This window comes from Haliaeetus albicilla, chromosome 3, assembly GCF_947461875.1.
Source record: "Haliaeetus albicilla chromosome 3, bHalAlb1.1, whole genome shotgun sequence".
Classification (NCBI taxonomy): Eukaryota; Metazoa; Chordata; class Aves; order Accipitriformes; family Accipitridae; genus Haliaeetus; species Haliaeetus albicilla.
This window is the reverse complement of record NC_091485.1, coordinates 42,336,407-42,357,381: the sequence shown is the minus strand read 5'-3', so window position 1 is coordinate 42,357,381 and position 20,975 is coordinate 42,336,407. Positions and strand designations below refer to the sequence as shown.

The following is a 20,975-nucleotide window of genomic DNA, read 5'->3' as shown; positions in this document are numbered from 1 at the left end:
CAAGTGGGCATTTTGAAGCCTTGCTGGTGTAAGCGCTGCAGGGTAGTATAAGCCATCTGATTCTTTGGCAATGGCAGAAGATCCTTAATGCTAATAGGAATCCATGAGTGGTGGAAGACGTTTTGCCTAGTGCCTCTTCTTTATTAAAGTTAGTAGGATAGCTAAATTCTATGGTGTTTCTACCTCTTCCACTCTGATTATTGCTTAGAATCAAGTGCCAGAATAATTAGTGCATTGCTGAAGAACTTTACATTGCGTTTCTTAGCAGATCTCGTATCCCATACAAGGCAACAACTCACAGCTCTGAGTCCAAGTACAAGAGGGCATTCCAGCTGGGACTGGGAAAGAAAAAAGCATTAACATTATATTACTTCAAGCCAGTTCATGTAGTGAACTTCCTCCGTTAGTGCTCCACCACCCACCACCCCAGCTGGCTTCAGATTCATCCGATGAACACCCAGTTGAATGTACAGGACACACAACACTCACAGTATACATAAATGTGATAAAATTTAGTTCTTATCTCCATGTCAAAGGGCCCCAGGCTGTGGATGACAAATGTAAATGAGTGCAGCTGAATGCTTTTCCATTTTCGCTTTTGTTTTTACCATGGGGTTTGAAGTGTCACATTCTGTAATATAACTTCCCTTTTCTAGTCACAAACAAATGACATCTGGCCACTTTCAATAATAAACTTGAAGAGAGGGGACATTTCCTTTCAGCTTGTTGGGCCCCTTCTTAACCTTCAAATTCCTACAAGAGCTGGGGAGAAGGAAAACTTTAAAAAAAAAAATCCCCTAATGATTAAACTCACCGATGGAAAAAGACTTTCCTTCGAGCCTCTGAGTACCATTTGCTTCACACAATCTCAAACATCCCAACACAGTTAATGTTTGAGGAGCTGTTTGCTGCTCCCAGTCTCATTCTTACATCATACAGGAAACCCTTGCAGGAAATGAACGTTCAGTCAGCCTTCTTCCCCCTCAACACCTTGGGCTTACAAGTCTAAGACAGAAAGCATACAAGGAAGAATTAAGGTGGGGTAAGAGCACCGGAGAGGCAGGCCAGACACTGATAAATCATACATCTTGATTTTTCTGCCTGGCACAACATTCAATTTTCCTTAAGGAGACACTTCTGTCAAATAATCTGGGTTTCACTGAGCAGGAAGGTTTCACTGAGCAGGAAGGTTTCACTACCTATCCCACACAGGGGCTTGTCACTCAGGGGTGTGTAGGCTGAGTCTGCTATGTGTCTGTGTCATCTCAGTGGGCATTGTCAAAGGAATACAAAGAAATGAAATACCTCTCTTCCATTTCACGTGAAAGAATGGGCTCCTGGCCCTTGAAGTATCCCCTGCCTGAATATTCTCGTCATCATAACGATGTGGTGCACCTCTTTGTTCGGGCGGAAGGAGTGCAGTTTCGACCAGACTCGCCTAAATATTTTTCACCCGGGAGCAGAGAATGGCTGAGGTTATCAAGATGAATAAAAATTGGGGAAGGCATTGTGAGCAGGGGTAATGAAAAGCTCTTTTCTTCTTCAGTTCTTAGTCACCAGAAATACCAGACACATCATTTTAAAGATTAGATTGTGCAGGCCAAACCACCGCCAATGGTGCAACATGTAGTAAGTCCGGAAGAGGCAATTTAGTGACTGTGTAAGGAACCGCATGGCCTCCTCCTGGTGATCTACAAGAGCTTCTTTTAGAGCTGCTTCAGGACAAGGAAAAGATTTCCTGTGGTTCCTATGGCCTGGAGAGTGGCATCATCCCTGCCACCACAGATAGTTAAAGGTTTTCTAGATAAATGTTTTTTTCTTTCTGCTGAAAGCACAAATATACTGAAACTGAAAAAAAGCACCTTTCAGTTTCAAAACACTAGAAAGTGCCACAGCAAGGATCATCTGTTTTTGTCAAAGCAAATGAGCAGCTATTGCCAAAGTAAAGCTAGTGCGGACTGTGGGAGCCAGACAGAGATTCAAGCTTCTGGACTGTCATCATCACAATTTGAAACAAGAAAATTTATTTAAAAAAAAAGGTATTACACTTTCCCATGATCCCACAGAACAGCAGAAGGCCCTCAAAGTTCCTGTGGAATAAGAGGCTGGTTTGTGATTTTCCTACTACAGGGCACTGGGCAGGCCACACCAGCCCAGGTGAGTTCACCAACATGCTTCTGCTTCCTCCTCAGGCTGTAAAGGGCACAGCAGCTTTGCCGCACCATTGTGGGGTGCAGCATCTTCCAGATCTACTTAAACGCAGCCCTCTCCTTTGGAGGTAAGTTGCATTACCCCCAGGACTCACTGGGAGCATGTTTCTGTTTGGGAAAATACAAGTGAACCTCTTGCGGTGCACAGAGGAAATTCTCTGCATTGACATCCTGTTGTCTCCAACAGCAATGGCCAGCTTTTACCTTTTCACCAGCGTGTGTTCCCTGGGGCTGTACTAAGCTTGAAGGCCTTTACGGGCTCTGTTGTGATTAGCCGTATGTCTATGCTGGTTTGGGAAGTCCTTAAGTAATCTGAAACACCCATTGTAGAAGGCAGTGAGCTGGCAGGTCTGCTGATGCTAATATCACCAGGTCATACTTCAGGCCTCTTCCACACCCATCCTTATCTTGCAATGGTCCACTAGGAAAGGAAACTCACCCTTTAAAAAAAAAAAAAAAAAGGCAACAAAACCAAATAGCAAGAGTAACAGAGTCATGTGCTGCAGCAGCCGGGGTGTTTAAGGAACACAACAGCTATTGCATGAATCACAGCAGTATTGCCGGGATCGTAACACCGGGGACAAGTTTATACACAGCTCAGCACGGAACTCTCCAAATCTGTGGTGAACTGTCAGTGCCATTGTGCAGTCTGCAAGATTTTTGAATATTACCTGGTAATAGGTGAGAGGAAAAATCTAACATTGGGGGTTGTCGCTCCCTGGCTGCCCTTGCTTACAAGGTTTGTCTCTTAGCGTGTAACCAGCCATCTGACACTCTGCCAAAGAGTGGCCAGACTGCCTCAGCACCAGCCCTCCAAATGCCATTGCCGTACTGTGGGGGCATGCACATGGCATTTGGAAATGAGAAAATAAGCTCTTTGTAAACATCCATGTCCATCTACAGAAAGGTCCGCCATGGAAACAAGCAACAGGGCTGGCAAGCCTACTGCCACTGCAAGGCTCACAAAATCACAGTTTGAACCCCCCCCCGAGATTTAAACTACTGTTATAATGGACTGGTCTTTTCCTCTGTTGCCTTCTGAGGTTGTGATCCTCCAAGGCTTGTGCTTCTCACAGCTTCTTTCTGCTGCAAGGGCTTCTAGGAAAAATAGTATGGGATCTCCCAGGACGATTCACAGCACATGGCCATGCTGACTTCTATGGTGAGATGAAGGAAAACACAGCAACACTGGTTAGAGACAGTTAACTCTAACCCTCTGCCTCTGCCTGGGGACACAGGAGCTCAGGCCACGTCACTTGAATGTGGGTCGCTGACTTCAGAGCCTGCGGTTGCATACTGTTCCCATCTCCAGTTCAGAGGGGATGCTCCAGAAGTCAGCTTAGCTTTCTAGTCCGTGAGAAGTTCACCCGTAGTTTACATTTTCCAATATTTTCATGGTGACTAACAGTGTTACTGAACTCCGAGGAGGACAGTCTTTCTGGCTGTGGGTGCCCAGCTTGTTTTACAGGTCCCAGCCTTGTCTCTGGCTCTCCCTGCTTGCAGCCTGTTGTCCAAACACTTCCTTTGTCTCTGAAACCTTGTGATCCAGTGCTCCACAGCCTGTCTCACATCTCTCTGACCTGCTACAAAGTCTCTTTCCAAAAGCTATCATTCATCAGTTTGCTCCTGATGAGAGTAGTTGATCAAGGCAAAAATGTGGCTTGTTGTACTTGCCAGTATCAGAGAACCCCACAGTGTATCTGATGTGAGCACCCACCTTCATGGCAGCTGAGCTAATTGGAATCATAATTATCTGCACGCTGCCTCCAAAAAAAGGGCTTGGCTGGGGCTAGCAAGTTAGCTGGGGTCCCTGTGGGGGGAACAGACTGACCTTGTGTGGAGAGCGAATGAACACAGAGCTGACCCCAGCACTTCCGAAGGCTCCGAGAAGAGCCCAGAGCAGAGAAAGCACGCCGGCACACGTGCGGTGCTCGTTCCGATGCGCTTACAATACGCCCGTGGCAGAAACGTTGCCTGGCTTGGAAAGTCACGGTGCTAGTGCCTTGCCTGACCGGCACAGAAAAGTTTCAGTGTTTATGGTAAAATGACCAAAAACAAGGCCTGAGACGGTTCATTATAATCAAGATCATTTTCTATCCTGCAAGCAGGAAAGCAGAGGGGCATTGCAGGAGAGGGAGATTTTGTTAAGCGGATTAACATATTAACTAAAAATAAAGATTGGACATATTTGGAATTCTAGGATAATCTCGCTTTTCTGGTGACAATGGAAACCACTCAAGCCTCTCTCCTCTGCTTTCCGTAGCACTCAAATTTGTACTAGCCAGTTAATTCATGAGTTTATCTATATTGTACATAAAAAAGATATGTCTATGCCTAGAGCACATGCTGACATTTGGGTCCAGATGATCTTCTAACGATTGGCATGTTTTGATTCAGCAACTACACGCTGAATAGTTTACCAGAAGATTTATTTTTAAATACAAAATTGGTCTTTTTTGACTTAATTCACATTTTTTTTCCAATACAGCATCTCCCTTTCATTTTGTCCATTCAAACTCACAAACCTGATCAGGGAGGGGATTTTTTGAAACCTTCTATAGTCTCTGCTTAGGCTGAAATATCAAACCTCCCTGCCCTCCTGACAGCAGTCCTGGTGCTGTGCCTGAGCCCGGCCAGAGCCCGGAGCAGTCTGAGCAGTGGAGACATCCCTTGGCGATAACGGTGTCGACCCTGAGCTTGGCCAGTTCCAGTCCTGGAGGAAACTCATTTCAGCTGCCTTGGGTACCTACCTACTGGTGTGCTGCGACTTGCATGGTGTTCACCTCACAGTGTGCAGGCACATGCAGGCTCTTGCCTTTCCTCATGATCATGGCTCCTGTTCGGCTTTTCTTGCTGCAAATACGTTTGGCTAAGCAAGCTGATACATGGACCTCCAGTTGCTCTGGGCTCCTTAGCATGGCCCCCTCTCTTGCATTGAAGCAGAATGGTCTCACAGGTGGCCAGAGGATCACCTCAGGACCTTGGCCCAGGGGATCATCTATGGTGTCCTCTTAGGAGAACATCCAGAAAGCCAACAGCTCCGCAGGGGTACAGGGACTCGGTGCCTCCGCTGCCTGCATTATCTCCAAGTTCTGTTAATGAAGGTAACTGATTTATTTTCCCACCTGTCAGCCCCAAGGGCAGCCCCTTGGTGCACATACTCAGTGAGGACTTGGTGACCAGTTTTACCACTGCAGCTCAAAGCCATGAGGGTTTCCCCTCCCCTGATCCATTAGCAAGCACAAGGAGCCCCATGGGGGATTATTTTGGCTACCCAACAGTGGCACAACCTGGGTGCAGTTTGTCTGCTAGCCAGTGAGCGGCCATTTACCTTCATATTGGGGCAGACCTATCCCATGACTCCTATCTACCCTACTCTCTTGCAGCTTAAAATTATTTCTTCTTTCGAGCTGCAAAGACAGCTTAAATCTCTCAAGAATTAATGAAAAATAAATGCCATAGCATTCTTCTGTAGGAACCTTCCAGCGGGTTTATATGCATATGTGTGTGTGTTTATGTACGTACACATGCACACACAGACTGCACCATTTCAGCAGGGGACTTTCTATTTTACATTCTACTCGGGCTAACACTTGCACTTTAATACCAGATATCACTGCGAGACATAATGAGGGTCATTAAATGTATTTATTAGCTTATTAAACTGAACTGCCTTCACTGTTGCAGCTGGCCTGTGTTTTATAGAAACCCCAGCAAATCCCCAAAGTCACACAACAGGAGCCCAACACACTTTAGCTGATGACAGTGTAAATATCAAATTTACTAGGGCTAGCAAGTGGCAAACACGGTTCTGGTATGTTATTTAAAAACCTGCCATGAGGCATAGTACGTAATTCTCAACTCATAAGGGTAGAGTTGCTTTGGAAGGAAATATGAGAAGAATTTGATAGGATTTAGTGATATTTTCAGGGATACGGTTTAATTATAAGCAGTCAGGAAGCTCTTAGATACTAGCTGCAGGTCTGAACCAATGACCATTGAAGTGGGAAGAAAGACTTAAGCTGGTTTTATGGGTTGATCTAACATGGGTTTTAATCACAATACATGAGATAGATATTCTTGAAGTGTCCACATCTTTATCAAAGTCTATATGGAAAATAAGTTTATATTTTTATTAAGTTCAGGCAGGAAAACTGAGAGCCCAGTGGGTGCTGGTTGTCTAAGTGGGGTGTATCTGTGTGTGCCCAGGTAAATGCATTTATGGTTTTTCACTAGGCAACATGCCTTTCTCACAGGCTGTTGTCTGCAATGCAGCTTTTTCTCTGATTTTTAAGACATGAATGTTTCTTCTTCTGCACGGGGGTTCCTCATCCCTCATTTCAAACATTTGGGGGACTGCAATAACGGGGTCTTCTCAGTGCCCTAAGCATGGGTGGAGGCAAGCATGGTACCAACACGGGATGGGGTTCCACTGCTCACCGCTTCCTTCCAGGGGCTTGGCTGGGGGGAACATAGCTAAGGAGCCCGGCTGCAGCGAAGCCTCACGACTGTGGGGACGGGCAGACCGCGCAGGGAGCTCTGCCCCCCGCAAAACCCAGGACGGCTGGGCTCAGTCTCCCAGCCCCATGGATGTCACAAATGTTGGGATCCTGGAATTGCGCCAGGGTTGCGCAGCCCTTTAACCCTCACTTTCCGGTAGTCCCACACGTGCGAGGATGATGGGAAAGGCTCCAACCCTCTCAGGCATTTCTTGAGCTGTTCCTCCAGGGCAAAGACGAACGGGCAAGTCCCTGGAGCAATCCGTAGATGCAGTATCAGCCACACTTTCGGCCGGAGATGGCTCTCCATCACTAAAAAGAAATCAGAAAGGGATTAGTCACAAGGAAGTACACTTTGTTTTTAAAAGTTCCTTTCATCCAAACAGCGCTCTCGAACTTGGTCGGGAGGAGAGTCTCCCAGGGCACTGGATGAGCAATGCAGCCTTGTGAAGATAGAAAACTGCTGAGCCGCCCTGAGATAGCTGTGACTAAGAATGATGACCTTGCAAAACCGCCGTCCGCCTTAATAAAAAAATAAATAAATCCTGTGTGCCTTTTCACTCCCATTACAAGGAACTCACGAATGGTTTTGCATCATTTTCCATAAAGCAGAAGGAAAACCCCTGCTGAGGTATTTTTACTCTCGCTCTATCTCACTGTCTTGCTCTAACACCCACAGTTCTCCTGAAGATACAGTCACCGCTTATTCAAAGTTCAAGTGTAGGGGGACCTTGAGCTGTTCTGCCAAAAGCTTTCCCCTTCCCCCACCACCCCCGCCTGAATCACTGGCAGCAAACATAATGGCAAAGGGTGTCACATTCTTCTTACTGTAATTCTGTAAAGCAGCCTGGGTTATTTGCCGAGATTTCTTGTAAAGCTGGATGCAAGCAACTATGTGTGTGTGTACATGTGTGCACACCCAATTGCCAGTAAATCATCTTAAACTCGCATGTTTGGAAAATTAATGGCCTGTTTGGCTGTTTTCTCATAATTAAGAGTGGTATTCATATTGTAATTGAAGATTTATTTCTTCAAGCTTTGTTCTTCCAAGCTCTTTGTTAACAAACAACACACAAGTGTATCCCAGATAGCTGAAAGGCATGAATTGTAAGTACCCACACCCCTATATGCACGTTTTTATAATGGCTTAGACTGACGTGAGCCAGGAAATTCAGATTTTGGACTCACATGGCCTTAATTCATACCTTTGAACACACAAACTCTTCTCTCTATAGGGCTATATTTTAAAAATAGCCAGTGGGACTTAACCCCAGATTTCTGCACAGCCCGGATTATATTGGCTCTTCCGTTTTTAGCTTTATCTTTTACAGCCTTTCTTGCTCATTTTTCAAAAGATGACACTTAGAAAGAGGGATTGGGAAAGGATTAATTAGTTTTCTATAAGACCAATGTTATTTTGGAAGCACTGGAGTATTTTTTTCATTTTAATATATCTTAAGCATGTGTATGTTTTATATGTTCTTATCAACACAGTGAAAAATACTGTAATTAAGTGATCCGAGGACTCAACAGTTAAGAAATGCCAGAATAAATCACTTGCACAAGCCCGTTCACTTCTCTTACGCTTATGTACAGGGAGATGGCTTCCGCTTAGGGTCAATCCCCGTTCACTCTGGCGCTTGCCCTTATCAGCTCCCTCTGCCCTGCCTGTCCTCCTGGGTCCCTGTCACCTTGGCCAGCCAAGCCCAGTCCTCCAAAGCCCTCATCAGATCACGGCCTCTCACCCCTCTTACTCTGTTTTTCCACCCTGCTCCTAAGCTCCTGGCCCACAAAAGCCAGAGCCATCTCCCAGCTGTCCTATCAAAGTGTGGCTCTCGCTGAAGACTGGCACGTCACGGTGGAGGGAAACTGGCTGTAGATCATGCAATTATTTTGCATGAACACCAATACACCTTCTATCAGCAGGTCTCCCTGACACTTCACCTGCTGTCTGCCCAGGTCAGTAGAGGATACAAATAGTCCCGGTTTGCAGATGAAGGCAAAGGAAGGACAAAGGGGCTAAAGGCAAGAGATGAGAGAGAGTTTAAAGCCAACCTGGCAGTATAGGACGTTTGCTTGAGCTGAGCAGCCTGGACACATAGGACACCCTATGCCTGCACAGACCTGATTGTTCATGTGCAGCAAGTGGGGCTGATGTGCTGCAGGGAGCTGTGGACATCTGGTAGCCTGAGCTGTTCAACATTTGGAAATGGGAAGCTCTCTGGTTGCGTGGAGGAAAATGCGGGTCTGACTTAGGCAAAAAGCAAGAAATTAAAACTGCAAGCCGCTCTCCCCAGGCACTTTTTTCCTTGGTCATAAAGATGCACTTGTCCCCCTCCCAGCTTGCTTTGAATGTTCATTTGGCCCTTAGGCCCAGGAAAGGAAGAAGACAACTGGGTCCCTGACAAAGAGTGGGTCTTTCTTCTAGGAAACAAACCTGAAATGTTTTGACTGAAGTAGGAAGCAGTAGTCAAAGCTATGCCACCCCTGCATGCGAAAGGGCCTTTCTCACCACGCAGTTTCCCAGAGCCTTCCTTAGCTGAAGCTGGGCCAGAAGCGAGCAAGGCACCACAGACAGGACCATGGCTCCGTAGCTGAACTTGGTGGGACTTGTCTGGAAAGCAGCTTAATTCTGGTCTCTTCTTCTGTATTTTCTTTTTTAACTCAGTGACCAGCCAGTTTAAAAAATGCATTACCAAGGCTCACCAAAAATGGGCTGCAGTGTTATGCCCCTCCCTATGCTGCCTGGGCAGATCCTGCATTGCTAAATTTGTCCAGAAATGTGATTCTGAGAAAAGCCAGGGGAGTAGCAGCATCTCGAGCAGAGCGCTGGCTTACAGCGATGTGAAACAGGGAGCAAAAGGACTGTCACCTGCATCTTGAGACCTCCAGGGAAAGCATAGTTTCTGAATTTTTTTGTAAGTAAACAGGATTGCCTCAGAGAGACAGCTGACTCCATCTTCGGTTTCCCGTGCAACACCTGCAGCTCCACACATTTGGCTAAAGTTTGGGTCAAAAAAAGGGTAACATTAATATAATCAAAAATAATGTAATGAATTTAACTGAGTGAATGGTTTCTAAACAGCCTAAGGTCTTTTGGCCTGTGGACTGCTGGGATTCTGGACCTGAAACTTGTCAGTCTTTTCCAGAAATGCCAGCAAGCGTTAGAAAGGATTTTGAGTATATCCTCACCGACACCTTGATTGACCCTGTGTTCCCAGGGAGCCTAGAAAGCCTTTCACCCACATGGAGACATTTCCAGTGCCCTCAAAAGATGTGCTTTAGGGCTTCGGCTGTGGTTCCCTCCCTCTCCCCTGTTTCCCATTGAGGAGAATGAGACCCGTGCTGAAGACCACAGTCCTGGCATTGCCCAGTGTACAGCTGAACATAAAGAGCATGCAGGATTCACACCCTGAAAAGAAACATCTCCGAATCATATCCTGAGTATTCCCTTAACTCTGTATCATCTTACTTATTTCGTCCAGTTCCTTAAGACACATTTTTATTCCCAGCTTTGCTCACGCCATCTCCCAGAGCTCTGTTGGTTCCTCTCCATAGATCTGTTCCTTAGTTTACATCTCTCAGTACAGATCTTCTCTGTGGCTGAAAGAATGACCCCTCCCCCATAACCCCATACCTTCTCATAAATGTTTGAAAAACCCCTGACGATCAAGAGTAGCTTGTTAGTTATTCTCACCGCATCGGCAGGTAAATCAGCCTGGATGAACGAGCAGCTTTCTGCCCTCACGCTGATGGAGGCACAGCCTCTCCTCCACTGCCGCCAGCAGTCTCCAAGAGTACAGAATAACAAAACAAGTACCTCTAAAAAGCTTAGGAAATGAGACACTCTGTGTAAATTCAGGTAAAAAGTTTCTTTACATTAGTTGCTTTGTGTGGTCAGGAACACCAATGGGGTAGAGAAGCTGTGGAAGCCGTTTTCTTGCCTTTCGGCAGAGGCCGCATCAATTGGCTGGGTTTAATATAGTACCACTTATGACAAATATATGCAAAACTGCTGCGAGCAGTAGAAAATTGCTTGCCGCGTGGACAGATTTTACACAGAATAAGCCATGTGGTTTGGATGCTGATTCAGGGTACTGGATGAGAGGAGGAGAGGCTGAGAGTTTTGTAGCGTGCATGTGTGTGTCCATACCCAGTACCTCTCTCTACAAAGCCCACACTATAAGCTGTATCATTTCAAACTGAAGAAACTCAAGAAAATATTGTCAGAAGCAACTGGTGTGTGCAGGAAATAACAGATTTAAACCCCCAAGTCTCTTTTTTATTCTTTACTTCTAGCCACTCAAGTTTCAGTTGTTTCAAAGGACTTTCCTAAAAGAAAGAAAGAAAAAAAAACCTAAAAAAAGCCTGAGCAGCAATTTGAGCTTATGCTTTGTGTAGAAGTCTCAAGCTTGAGCTTGTGAAAGCATTTTGCTTTATCTTTAATTCAAGACACAAGCTGCTCAGTTCACTAACACAGCTCAGAGCCTACAAGTTATCACATGGTTTGCTCCTGTAACCCAGTCTGCTGAAGGATCCATCCCACTGAGCTATTTTTATTATCCTGGGGTTTTGTTTATCTCTCGGTAGATGAGCTTTTTTAAACTCATTGATACACTTTTGGGGTATTAGCCATTGGGATGCTGAGTGCACAGGTACTCTGAAAGATGTGCAGTATTAGGTTACACAATAGCTCTGACGTGATTTTGACTTTTGGGTCTGATTGTTAAAAAAAAAAAAGAAGAAGAAGAAGAAGAAAAAGCAGCAATTGACTACATTTCATTAAAGCTTTCCATCCAGCAAACAGGCCAGAAGAATTTCTTAATCCTGTATGTTTCATTTTAGGACCTTATGTGTAATATCAAACAGATTAAATGAATTGCATCACTCCCTGATTCAGCACATGCAGACCCTTGCTGTTGAAGTTTCCCAGTCAATCCATCCTCTTCCCCCCAGACATAAATAAAGTCAGGAGTGGAAGATTCCCTTCAAGGAAATTTATCTCTTTGACAGTCAAACAGGTGGCGAAGTTAATGTGAAGTCTCAAGAGAACTTGGTTGGTAAGAATGGCCCTGCAATAACTAACCGCAATGATTTACAAGGGACTAAATTGCCAGATTAGGCCTTGATAATTTTTCAACTCTTGACTTCATTATTACCTTGTGGATCTGGATCTTACATCACCTCTAGGAATGCCTGGGATCAAATTAAAGTGGAAACACCTGGTTGAAAGTCAGTTCAAAATACAGATTTAAGAACTAGGGGGCTATTTTTGTGTGCTGGATCTGCTTTTCATGCATGGTAGACAGCTATAAAATTCTGTTTCTCTGCGTTTGAGCTTTGTTTTCAAATGCCAGTTTGCCTTGCGTGTGCGCTTGTTAATAACCACTGCTCTTTGCAAGCACACTCACTGCTTAGACATCTACAGATCTGACACGTGAAGCAGATTTACTAGTTAAATGAAGTGTCCAAGTGAGGCAAACTGCGAACGCAAAGACTTAGACCTGGATGAAAATCTGTGGTTTGATCTAAACCAGCGTGACTATCTAGGGAAGAAGGCAGAGGTACTCATGCAGCAAGGCTTTGCAAAGACGCGAGATGATCCAGTAGTTAAAATGACATGCAAACCATTTTTTTTTAGTAACATATAAGATCCAAATAAAAATTTTTACCAGGAATTTGTAGCCTGAAAAATCCAGTGGAATGCTCAGAGGCACAGTGGGCAGTGACTTAATGACTGGAGACACAATACCACTACCCAGCGCTGTTTGAGGAGGGTCTCCTGCAAGTCTTTATGCCTTCCTCCCCTTTGCATCTCAGTTGTCCTTCTTCAGCTCTTCTGCTTGGCTGGGGAGCTGCAGCCTGAACTCACGGCTGGGTTACCATGAGCCAGGGACTTCAGCACTGGCACAGGACAGGCAAAGCTGTACAACAGAATGGCAGCAGGACCCTTTCACAGGACTCCAGGTGGAAAGTCAGTGATTTGTCTAGTCCAGACTGCTGCCAGGCCATCTACTGAGAAGACAGCTATTTACAGAGTAAAAGAGAAATCCTTTGGGTTTGTTCTGCTGCTGCTGGCACACAAGTAGTGGCTGTGTCAACAGAGAAAGCCTCCACCTCCCAGTGAGTCCCACTAATTTTAAAGGGAGCCTGCCTGGATGGCTTCAAGTGACGGATCTGGCCTAACAACCTTGATCCTTGAAAAGTAAGCAGTTCAACCAAGGTTGCCATGGGGATTGGCTTACCTTGATCTGGAGCCATTCCTTGAGGATACTGCTGTGCATGGCTGATAGCACCAGTGGGCACAGCATGCCATTCAGAGACCAGAGTACTGGCAAGGCCGGGAAGGGCTTGTCTCTATGTTTCAGCAATCGATGCATTGCTTTGTCCTTTTTAAGGGATGAGGTTCTCCCGTACGTGGTGCCTTTCTGTTTGAAAAACCTGCACTTGTAATTGGCTCCTACCTGGGGAGAATTCAAAGGTGCTTGACAGAAAACAGCTGCCCACGGGGGCAATGGAGCTACCTGCAGCCACTGCTCTCCCTGAGGGGTCAGAGTTCCTAACCAGCTATGTACACTCCTGTTCACGCACACATATTCTCACACCCTCTTTTTCTGCCAGGTGAAATGGGTGTTAGGATAGGTGCTCTCTGCCTACGGTCTTGTGTTGTATTTTTCTGGGGCTACAGATGCTTTCGTAGGACTGTAGGTGGACAATGCAGCACAACAGCTCAAGGGGCAACTTCTCCAGCCCAGAAGGCTGGGCTAGAAAAAACCACCCCCATGCATGGGCCAGCCTGCAAGTGGTAACTACCTCTCCCATTTCGCTGTGGGCACTTGCAACTTCCTGGTGTAGGCTGGGAGAGAAGAAAAAGCACAGAGATGATGGTAAATAACTTCCCTTTTCCCCTCGTGAAAATGACGTGACTGATGGGGAGCTCTCTCATTGCTCACGCGGTTCGGTTCCTGGCCCTGCTGGGGCCAGACCCGTCACCCCCAGCAGGGAGAAGAGGGGAGGATGCAGCACCTCAGCAGGTGAGAAACCTCAGGGTCCTGACCATGACACTGGAATTGTCTTCAGGGAGTGGGACTCAAGGAAAAACTCCAGACAGTGACAGAACAGGAAGTTACAGCAGCTGTAGGAGCTGCGGTTAATGAATTTCCCAGTGGGGCTTTAGCTTTTGCTCTGCCTTGCTCCCTCTGGCCCAGAGTGCCGTATTAGTTTCTCCGCTTCCCAGCCATCCCGGTCCCACAAGCTGTTTCGTGTAAGAATTTTCAAGGCAGCAGATTGTGTTATGAGTCCCCAGCGAGAGAATAATTTTAGGTCCAATTCCAAATATTTAGTAACAAAGGCTCAGCTTCCCAAGGTGAATCCCAGGAACACTGACAGCATCTCCACATCTGATCATTCAAGCATCAGGAGGAAGGCAAAAATGAAAACACGCGTTTTTTGAGAAAACAAGAAACTTGGATCCCACACGAGCTTAAGGGTTGTGGAATTTCACGTGCAGTTTTGCCCCTTCAGTAAAAAGGGGCTACCTTGGCTGACCTGACCGCTCTTATTAGGTGCTCTGTGTCTTCAGAGGACAACCTTCACTGGGGACTTCAAATATTTATAATACCAAAAGGCCAGAGAAAGTTAAAAGCTGCTTGTTGGAGACTCTGGGAACACTTACTTCCAAGTCTCTTGTACTTGCTAATTTCAGCTAAAATCTTGCATCTCTTCCAGGAATGGAGAACTTGGGCACAACATTTCTTCCAGTCCCTGTCCCAGTCCCAGCCCCAACCTGAGTTGGACAGTGGCTTGGTGAAAGTTACTACTGCTCTCTTTCAGTAAAGGAGAAATGACTTACTTCCTTGAGAAAACACCATCTCACCAACTGCTGTGGCTCAGAAATGCTCTGCCTATAAATAAGGATTCCATATTAAAATATAGTTCAAATTATTTTTAAAAACTTACTTCCAAAGCTTATAACCTCTGCATAGACCTGGCATTACTGCAGAGAACTTAGATTACTCCCCCATCTAGTAAGGACAATTACACACCTTCTAATTGCGTCATTTCTTCTAGTTTGCTATACAAAATAAAGATGTGAAAGAATGCTAGACCAGACTGAACTATTGCTTGAACAACCTGCATTTTCAGAACCATCCTAGCATTCCTCAGAAATTCCCAGTTTAGCCCTGGGACTAACAAAAAGTACCTTATTTTGCACGTGCTAACAGATGATGTATTATGTGAGTCACATGTCAGTTTTAAATGTCAAAATTCTTAGTTAAACAACCAGAGAAGTGGCCACTTCTGTAAGTTCAGAAATAAAATATAGAGAATAATTGTTTAAATGATTTTTATTTTGAGTCACTGCAACAGAGAAAAGCTGGCATTTCTTATCAGGTTGTTTGGATTGTAGATACGAGTGAGAGAAGAGAAAATCCATGTATCGGTGTTTTTGCTGGACTGTTCTAGCTTATGATCCCTCCACTGGAAGCATTGGTCTCATCTGCCTTGCGCTTATTTCCCACCACTCTGAGCACTTGCTGGACAAGGAGCTGGCAATCCTCAGCATTTCAAGCATCGCAGTTCACAGGCAAGCCCTGGGAAAGCAGAGGCCTTGAGGAAACACTGGTCCCTTGGAGCCATATCTGCATTAGGGCTCCCACTGTTGCTACCAGAAGCAAGGTTGAACTAGTAGGAGTAAAAAGACAAGAACTGGTGATGACACCTCTGTGCAGACACTCATAAAATAAGGAGCACTGATGCTAGCTTGATTTGGGGATATTTGGGAGACCTTAATTCCACCCTCTCCTCCGATCCTGCTGTTGACATGAAGCTCCTCACCGTATATGCCAGAGGTTTAACTAGCCAGGATGTTCTTTCTAAAACAGTTGGAAAGGTCAATATTCCTGGCTCTCAGAGTGGCAAGAAAACCTAACATCTTAATCACCCTGACACATTTCCACCTGCCCATTAACTACTGACCTATGTAAAGACCTAAATTGTATTGAGTAAGGTTTGTTCACAACAGTGGATCAAAACGTTCTTGCCTGTTAAGAAAACAGAGCAAATTTCAGCTAACTTTGCTTATCTGTAGCTTAAGTGGATGCATCCCAATGAAAGTTTGTAATTATGTTCTAAGGGCTTGTTTAGACGTGACAGTCAATGTAGATGAGAGCATGACAGGCATTCAAAACGCGCTGGCTAGTCATTAATAAGTCCCAGAGCACAGAACTTCTTACTCCAGAGCATTGTTCTTGTTTAAGTTGGGCTGAATCAGTTTATGCTTATTGCAAAATACAAGGGTACACACAGACATGCAAAAACACAGGCACACACTCACACGTAGTTATTCCAGAATAACTTCTGAGCAGGGATGTGTGTAGACGAGCCCTAGTAGATTTGCTCAAGAGTATGGCTGCCTGCAGCTGCAATGAGAAGGGAGGGCTGGATGTCAGCACACGAGCGGGATGCTGTGCACGCACACACTCTGCAACAGAAGCTGCTAGCGCAGGGTATGGAGGGGAGATCCCTAGAGCCATCGTAGAACCCCATTCTTCCTCTCCCACTAAAAATCTGACCCTGGATACAGCTACTAGCTTTCCTAATGGCTCAGCTCTAGCTGTTCCCTATGTCTTACTGCCACAGCAGCTTTTACTAATAATTGGATTAGGAAAGAAAGGCTCCAGTTATCCCAGTGCCATAGACACAGGCCCAGGCACATTGTTTGCCAGATTGCTTTCAATCACAACAGGATAACATTTTGAAGGGTCAGCCTGTATGGACAGGGATGTGTTTAAAGTTTCATTTTTTTCAAAATACATTGCAACTTCTTGGCTAAGAGCTACAATTGCCCTGCTTAGGAAGAGGGAAACAAACATCCCGCCAATTTAACTTATGCACAAACACATACACACACACAAACACTTGATCCTGACTTCTGCACATCCATCATTTAGCTCAAAAGGTTTTTTTTGTGGAAGAAATGAATTGTTTGTGTATTGTCAGCATTAAGCAGATAGATAAGTATGTAAGCTGGAATGTTATTTCTAAAGTTACTTTAAATATTTGGGTTGTCCACTTAAACTATGTTTAAATAAAGTTAGTATGAATTTCTTCATTTCTTTGATGGCACGATAAAGCCATACTTTCTGTCATTAAGTATATCACAATTTATTGGTCAGGCTGAAACATGACAGGCTAATTAGGATACGAAGTTTTGGGGTTTTATGTAACTACATTTCTAACTTTGTCAGGGACCATCCCTAGACTTCCCAGCTTTTTTTGCAAGGGAGGGGAGCAGCTGTGTGACTAAACACCTGTAATTTAGGGTTAGAAGCCTCCTGACAAAGTAAGCCTTAAATCAGGTGCCCTCATCAACCAGTTCTGCCTATACCACTGTTTCGGGGGCTGTTAGAAGACCTTATCTCTGTGATAGACAGTTTTATTTCCTGTTTGTGGGATATGAACTTGGCAGCAATGGAGCAGAGCCCCAAAGCTTCTGTACTTGGAAAACTTGGGTTTAAAGCATTAATGGACAGAAACAGACTCTGAGGCTATGTACTAACCAGATTACCACTTGTGTTACGATCATCTGGTTTTGTTGAACAGATACTTAGGACTTGTCTACTCAGAGACACAGAGAAAAATTAGGAATCAAACTCAGAGGTCAATTTAATGCTCTTATATGCATTAAACTCTTGTGCAGATGCACGCTTTTAGAACCATAGTGGTCCGTAACTTAATCCTTTAATTTGTATGCGTTTGCTACACAGCTTTGATTCCTCTGAATTTTCCCAAGTTGCTCCTGAAGACAAGGCTCATCAAAGTTTTTCTACACTCAAGTTGCAACAGGCTATGATGGTGTTTGAATGTAAAGAATAACACTTGCTTCTGAATTATTTAATCATTACAAAGCAAAAGGGTATTGTTCCCGATTAGCTTACCTCACTTAGAGGTCTTCTGTACAAGTCATTATGATGTAAGCTAAAGCATGCACTTACTGTGTGTTAACAACTCTACATACACCACCCGAACAGGCCTAACGGGGTGTGGGGGAAAGAACAATTTATACTCTATTAGACATGTAGCATAGGTTCACCAAGCTGCAACTACATTAATACATAAAATAACCCAACAAGTACACAGTACAGGAAACCACTAACACCAAAAGCAAAGATACTTTAAGCACAAACTTGTCTTATCGCACTCCAATTACTTGATTGGTGCACCCAGTTTAGAAACCTGGCAACCCCAGATTCCTTTTAACAACTAGGGAATGGAAGAGAAGGAAGACTCACTTTGAGAACAGCTTAGATTTTACAGAGATAAGTTTGTTCCCCCAGATACCTCTGTTACATGGGACAGAGGGAAAATCTAGGTTTAGAAGCTCCTATTTAGCTATATAAAGTTAATGAGATTAATCCAGACTCTACTACCCATTGGGACTGTCCATATAGGAAGTTGGTATTAGGAGATGTGAATTCGGATTACTCTATATTTCCTTCCTATGCAGTGGAGCTTTTAAGAGACGCTAATTCACCTTCATAGCACGTCTACTAACCAGAAACCAGGCTCCTCTTTTTATTAAAGAATCACACAATCACAGAATGGCTGAGGTTGGAAGGGACCTCTGGAGGTCATCTGGTCCAACCCCCCTGCTCAAGCAGGGACACCCAGAGCAGGCTGCCCAGGACTGTGTCCAGATGGCTTTTGAGTATCTCCAAGGATGGAGACTCCACAGCCTCCCTGGGCAACCTGTGCCAGTGCTTGGTCACCCTCACAGGGAAAAAGTGTTTCCTGATGTTCAGAGGGAACCTCCTGTGCTTCAGTTTGTGACCATTGTCTCTGGTCCTGTCACTGGGCACCACTGGGAAGAGCCTGGCTCTGAAAAACTGTGTACACATTTACTTGGGAACTACAGACAGACTCTCGAGGTGTAAGGCCAGGAGTAAGCTACCACAAGGTAAGCCTGACTGTGAACACACTTCTGATATGCCAGTTATATTGCAGCAACTGCCTGCACACATATACTTACCACGGGGTAAACATGAGGAATTTTATTCCTCAGAGAGGAAAAAGTTCTCACACCTTCTGAGCTCTGGTTTAAACAAAACACATGTAAACCCTTAAGGTACCATTCCTCTGACCAAGCACAGATTATAATGTCTGAACTAGTCATCCAGACATCTTCTGCAGCGAGGAAGCAGCCAGCTCCTGTGTTGTGGAAGTATCTACTCATCAGATAGGAACACAACTAAAACTCACCAAAAAACCCCCAAGTCTGTAAATCAGGAAGCACCTATTTCTCTCCAGTGACTGTTAACCCTAGAGCACCACCCTAGATGCATCAAGGGTGCAATTTGTTCTATGTACTGGGAAGTACAGTGCTACAGAATGCTCTTCAAACACTTTGTTTACATGACTCTAAGCTTAGCACCATTAAGATAGGAGCTTTCTGAGAAAACTTTCATCAGCTGCCTATCGCATCTGGTTGTTACAGCAAGACAAAGACAGGAACATACCAAGAGGTGCACCCACGTTGGCTCATCTGGGTTTAACAGTAAACTTTTCTGGCATCGTCCTACAGAATGAAGGAAAACATTCCTACACCAAGTTCCTAGTTTAAAGTATGAATTTAAATCTTAACTGAGCTATTTAAGCTACACTGGCTTTGTGTTGAAATAATGCAGTCTATCAGTTAGCCACAACTCTGAAGAGACACAGTAATTCTCATAGTTTCTGATCATAGTATTAAAGGAAACTCTCAGCATCACATGGTATTTGCAGCAGTTTAAGGTAAACTAAACAGGGGAAACCCCAGTTCCCATTCCATCCTCAGTCACAAGTCTTCTCTTCCTGCTTTGTAGGAATCACCCATGCAACTGGGAAGCCACCAAGCCAACAGAAAACCATCTTGGGCAGGTGACCAACTTCATGTGCTATTTTTTTTTTTTAAGGTGTGACTAGAGGTGACAGAAGTTTCAGGATTGTTTCTAAACCTGCTCCTCTGTATCAAGAAAAACTAACACTTGGAATTTGTTTCTCTGGAGCCTTAAACTGAATTTAAGCTCAGTCTCCCACTCTGCAAGACAAGCACTATCCATTTTGTTAAGTTTGGAGCCATAGCTGTCTCCAGGGATGTTGTGTGCAATAACTTTTGTATTACTTGACAAACTAGAATAATATAAAATCAGCCTCAAGGATCCTCCCCACAAGCACTTAAGCAATTCTCACCAGATCTACAAGGTATCTGGTATCCCCTTTCTCTATATGTATCTAATTGACTTTTGAATAGGAGATTAAAAGTTAAGGGTCTGTGAGCATGTTTCTAAAACTTGTTGAGAGTGCACCAGTCACAAGCCACCCCTCAGCCACACAGTTCAAGAACTGAGATAGACCATGATATTTCTGGAATGGTAGTAAATTCAGAGAAACCAGGATGACAACATATTCAATAATTGAAGTAGAACTCTACAAGTCCCGAAACTTGCTTTTCGAAGTAAGCCTGTAACCATTGTAAATTGGCATGATGCTTTATGGAAACTTGGTATTACTGGTCAGCTTCTTATTTTTCCTTTTCTGTCAGGGTAGTAAGTGTCTTGAGTATCAGTATATCAAACTTTCAAAGTTGCTTCTTAGTCCAAGACAGCAATACAGATTGAGACATCTTAGAAAAACAAATGTGCATTAAAATGATGCTATGTAATAGAATGAAATTTGCTGTACTTGCTCTTAGTGACTTTGCTGTAAGAACATGGGCGCTAATGACTTCCCCGGAGCCAAATTAAGAGGCTTTTTCAAAGAGCATGGAATTTGGAGTAAGGGGTAAACAGTTTCTTCTACTTTAATTTCTAAACAGGCTTAGTTAACAACACTGTTCTCCATACAGACACCAATTTTTATTTTATATGTATGCTATATATATATATATGTGCAGTAATAACTACAGCTGTACTGAAACTACATTTACTTTTTAATTCACTAAAACTGTGTCCACACCAGGTCATTTTTAGGTAGATCAAAATGAAACTCCATAGAAAACCAAAATGAATATTCTTTAAAAGCTCTTTGACCAGTTACTTCATCAATGAGTTTAGAAATGACAGAAAACTGTCAGCTCCTACAGCCTAATTTCACAGTACTTACTGATAGACTTAAGAGATTACACTGTAAACCATGTAGCTGACAAAGTGGATACAGGAATTGAGCAATAAGTATTTGAACTGTGTTGATACTAAAGAGCTATGGAACAGGCACAAGTAGTTTGCAT

General features: G+C 44.3%; 1 protein-coding gene across 2 annotated transcripts in view; it reads left to right on the top strand.

The window, feature by feature from the left end:
• RPL7 (ribosomal protein L7) overlaps positions 1-20,975 on the top strand; it is a 197,424-nt gene that overhangs the window by 139,758 nt on the left and 36,691 nt on the right. The gene's annotated exons all lie outside the window — the stretch shown is intronic.